This window comes from Magallana gigas, chromosome 6, assembly GCF_963853765.1.
Source record: "Magallana gigas chromosome 6, xbMagGiga1.1, whole genome shotgun sequence".
Classification (NCBI taxonomy): domain Eukaryota; kingdom Metazoa; phylum Mollusca; class Bivalvia; order Ostreida; family Ostreidae; genus Magallana; species Magallana gigas.
Window position 1 is genome coordinate 18,878,446 of NC_088858.1, and position 5,634 is coordinate 18,884,079.

The window sequence follows — 5,634 nt, forward strand, 5'->3', positions numbered from 1 at the left end:
AAATAATTTCGTTTAGTCAGGCAAGCTTTTTGGAAAGCTATTACTTGTAGTGGTATTACTTCCAGTGGACATGACACAATTAATTGCAACATTATTTGATTGGTAATCATACGTCCACGTATGTCCACCTGGGACTCTGTCTTCCGGACAACAAAACACCAAGAGAGGAATTAAATTACTAATTTTTAGCATCGCACAGATATAAAGGAGAAAATAAAAGTATTCAATCATGTGTCCATCGAATATTTAATTACATATGAAAAGTATTTTCTCTATTTCTTAAGAAAGCATAAAGTGATTCATAGCTGTATAAAAACAGGGTGAAATCTACACGATCCATTTCTTACCAGTTATCGATCGATAGAAATCTTCAGCAACCTAAGAAAAATCACTGAATGCACAAACTTATGTCAGACTTTAATACCAATACATACGGGCTTATAAATCTTTAGTTTATTTATAAACAGTTGTTATAGAATTAGGGGATATCTATATAGAAATGAATGTTTACGCATTGATAAACTTAATTTACACAAAAGATAACAAATAATTTACATAGTAATCATACGAGTTGTTGCGGTTAGTGTTGATAATGTAACCCAAGAGACGAGTTAAAGTATTTGAGTAATATTTTCCTTTTATCTTAGCTTCTTTATTTTCATCATATCATAGTTTCTTCATTCATTCATAATAATGGGAAAAATATATTTCTTTTCGTTTCCATATAAAATTTTTAAAAATTGGTTTGTACATTTGAGGTTCGATCCCGGTGCCTTTGGGTTTGGGTGCCGCGCTCAGGCTGTCTTGACTATTCGATGTTCGATTTGTATATCGCGTTTTTATATAAGTAATGGTTACCTTAGGAGTTAATATTAGAGCTGGGAACTGTTTTCTTGTAATGAGTTATTCGGTTCTTGTGGTATTTAAACCCAGGACCAAGGCTCTATTGCCCTTCGACAACTTAGCTACGACCACTTAGTCGCAAAATTGCTGATGTTTTTCTTTTTTCTCGTTTTTTAAAAGATAGCTGATCTCGATGTCCTGCTTTTGGCAAGAATATCTTTTTAGGATGCAGTACTTTTTGCGGTGGATACTTTATATTCGGGGCTGGCTGTTCCATGGATGAAACCAAATTTACTTGTATATAAAAACGATAATAAATTTACCTCCTTCATTATGCGTTTGTTTCGTTTATTTATATGATTATGAACTTGAAATAATTTATGTTCGGCTGAGCGAAGCGAAAGAGAACATAAGGTAATAGTACGTACATGTAGTAATAAAAACCTAGTGAGACCTATGTGCACGTGTATACATACATAAAAAGAAAATGAAAATTAGTGTTATTTCTTCTGACTTAATGAAATTTTTCTTCATTTATCACTTTCAACATTTTGCTATCGATTAATCTCTCTAAAAATTGACAGAACACATCACAAACAAGTCAACCATTCCAGACGCCGCAGCAAATGTTGATGCGCACGTAGTCCCAAGAGACCTATACACATTTTCCTTGGTTTCTTTGAAGTTTGTTTACCAACTCTGTGTATTGTAATTATATTTTTCGGCATTTCTGTGCCAATGAAAGGGAATTAAAAAAAATATAAGTAAGTCCATTCAAAATTTAAAATGTCACAAAATATTGACAGCAAGGCGTCATCATGTCATGCCATAGTGCGACATCGCCTACGACTTAAAGAGATGATAATGAAGGCAAGTGGGAAACGGATTAAGTCATCAAAGTCTCTGACAGAGAAACGAATGGATTATCAAAGCTGTAAGCCATGTAACATTTTGTATCTACAGAATGATTTGTTTGGACAAAGTCGGGGTGATAGCTACCCACTCACACATCCCACCAATACCGATACCTATATGCCTTCTCATTATTGAGAAAACTTTGTCGTAGTTGGTTGATTACATTCGGAATCAATGTGTACTATGCATACTTTTATTATGTAAAAGAAAAGAAAAAAAAATGTATTATTCATCCGTGAATCTGAATGGATGACAGACTTTGGTAAACATCGCCTCAGAGAGTATCATTATAAATTGGTTTAGAGGGGATTTAGGTCCCCCCCCCCCAAAAAAATAAAAAAATCCTGAATCCGCACTTGCAAATACGGTTTGTTTCTTTGGAATATAAATTATCGATTACAGTTATGGTAATTTTTCTTCCTACTAAAGCAGTATTATATTCAAAGATGTTAAATTATATTTTTCAAAGTTTTAATTTAATTTATCAATTTTCGTTTAATTTTGTATCTTAAAGCAGAATAACAATTGTTAATTATTCCACAATAGTGTTTTATCCCATTTTACTGATTTTATGAAGAAAAAAATACTTTTACCAATGTTTTTGTATTCATTGATTAATGTATTGCAAATTAGAGATGGATTATTATCTTTATTCGTATACACACAAAGAATAATGAAATATTTTCGTCTAACGTTCGCTTAGTGTTTGATTTAATTCATTCACTTGTTTCTTAATGTTTTCACAAGTGTTCCACATGTTATTGTTGAACCTTAGAAATATCAGCCTTACACAGTGAAATGAAAATACATTAATTTTTAAAGACGTTTGATAAACATGTTGAGAGTTGACATTGCTTTTGATGTTGTGAAGTGTGCCTCTACTGCTGCCTCACCGGACCTAGTCTCTGCTAGAAGGCGTGCGATCTTTTGAGGTTAGTGTCGTTTCAACTCTAATTGTTCAGTACTTTACATAATCTCGCGCAGGCGCGGCGTATTGAAAATTAATTATGAGTCATAGTTTTACAACCTCTATGGCAACGCACTTTAAAAAAATGCGTTAATTTTGAGACACTGAATGCCGCCTATGAACTCTGCACATCTTCACTTTTTTTTCTCGAAGCAAACATTTTTTTCTAGAATTTACATATGCAAAATTGTATTATCATTCCGTTGCCCATTCCTTTTTTTTTTTATAGACCTTCCGCTTTTTTTCGCTCGTCAAGATCTTTTGAATAAGTGTGACCACCCCCCCCCCCCCCTTAAAAACCGATGTTACGTGTCTGTTATACAAATTTCATGAATCTTTTGAATGTGTAAATTGTTGAACTTGTTTAGCTCATTAGAAAAGTTTTGAATCAATAAACTATTGTCTTTTATTAATTTTCAATCTAAAGTTGAAAATGATTACATGACAAATTATAATTTGTCATGTAATCATTTTCAACTTTAGATTGAAAATTAATAAAAGACACTATTTATCAAGTTAACTGAGAATGTTTGGGTTCTCTTTTTGATATACCCAATTGAGTGAACAAATGATACTTAAATAATTAAATGAACAAAATGATTGATGTCTATGTAAACGATGTCAATCGAAATGATACAGTGTAATAATTTGATATGTATAATTAACACATTCTTTATTTGAATAATTCACATGCAGTTGATATATGTTTATTAGGACACACATATAACAGCGAAGATAATCGAATACATTGTAAATTAATTGAAAATAAACGATTTTTTAAAAAAATCCCAACCTTCATATAAAAGGAGGATATTTTTATAGGCAAGAGAGGTGTTTTACATATATCGTTTAGTTTTTGTTCATTTTTAGATAGTTGAATGGTCATGACTTTTAAGAATTTTCTATATAAAAAAGCCAGCTATACCGGGGATTAAATCGAGGGGGAGGGGGTATCCTGTCTTAAATTACCTGTGGTAACAAACATTTTAATTGTGAAAATGTCGGGCGGGTGGCTTCCATAAAGATACCCATATTGCCTGGATAACTCCTCTTACAGTATTCAAGTAGGGTAGAAAGGTTTTTTTTTTGCATATAATTAATTTGTACATATAGGCCTATAAGAAATGTACATATAAATTACTGCATTTTGATTTTTTAGTATCTTTGCGAAAATTGCCAGTTGTTAAAATTAGTCATTTTTGTCATGATATATAGCGAGCGCAGCCAACCGGCGCTGTGCGCCAAAGAGTAAGCGAGCTTTAAGAACCGGTGCGCGGTAAAAAAGATCGATCTAAACCTACACATTTATCAAGAAAAATATTTTGACAGCATCTCAGCATGCTTTTTAGCTCTAGTAGTGCAATGCCCAAATTGGCAGACCTTTCACTCGGAATTTACGGTTTCGGGAGGTTTGTGGATTCGTTTAAAGAAAGTCCATCCAAAATTATCATATTTCATATCTCATAGATTCCAAGTTTGATCACTAAAATCATAGTTTGATTTTAAGGGATTTATTGAACAATAAAGATTCACCTTTAAAATTAAAAAGAAAATGAATATTAACATAGTAATCATATGTTGAAGTTAACATTGAAGTCTATGATAAAAATGAATTTCAAATACTAGTATATATTTTAAGTACATGTAATTTTCTCACATTTATCTCGGTAAAAAATTTCAAAAGCGTGTCCTTTTTCGAATATGCTAACATATTTCATTATTTACCATACATATTCTCAGAAAATGATTTTTTTTTAATTTTCCCAAAGGGCAGACAACTCTTTAAAAAAGTTTAAAGTGCAAAAAGTTCATTTATTTGACTACATACATATCTCCGAGCTCAGTTAATGTCAGCCCCATTTTAATTTTAATATACGTATATGATTTAGTATAGATCAATCAAAATTGTTAAAGAACTAGGTACTAGGTTTATGCCTAAAATTCCAACATTTTTTAAGTTGTTTATGAAAAGTAAATAAATGCATAATTACGAATATGATGTCAAGTGTAAGCGATAATCGTGCAAAGCGTTGCTAAGCAATATGCACGATGTTTTCCGGAAATTAACATATTCAAGGCAATTTTTACTATAGAATTTAAGCACAGTCCTCGAGCAAAACGAAATCTAATTTTTTAAAAATATAAGTAAAAAGAGAAAATATTTTAACATAATTACATTTTGCTCGAGGCCTGCGCTGATAGTTAAATTTCCCATTTTGTGGCGAGTTTTATACTGGTGGTTTCAGTCGGCAACTTGAATTCGCGGATGATGCGGTTATTATCGCCGTACGTAATCATGATCAATTATCGATGACGACAATCCGACAAGATAACATTTATTTATCTTCAGTAACTTTCATTACAAAATAAGATAGCATCTTTAATATCTTTTTTTTAATTTATACATTTTATTTTAAACTTTGGTTTTTTTTTTCCTATGGAAAATATGAAACAATGTACACATACACATTTTGTACTCGGAACAATGATACATGTAACAAATCGCATCACCTTTCTTCATTATGATAAAATTCTTATCAGAAAAAAAAAATAAAAACTCACATCCAATGTAAACATTTACCGCTGCACTGACATAAAAAATAAGAAGAAAAAAAACAAGAATGGTACACTTCCTAACTCATGAATAAAAGGTTCTGGTAAGTTTATAATTGATTGATTTTACCTGCATCAACTTTGAAAAAAAAAAAGCAATTTGATTTACTAATGAATAAAAGAACAATCTGGCAGTTCTATGTTTTGATCAGTGCTTTCACCTGCAATAACTTTTGAAATAAAAAAAATATTTCAGAATAATTCACTTGTAAATTAATGCTAGAATTTATTTGGAACTCAAAACATGCTGAAAATAGACAAAAGGATGCCTCTAATGCAGAACACCCATGCATTTT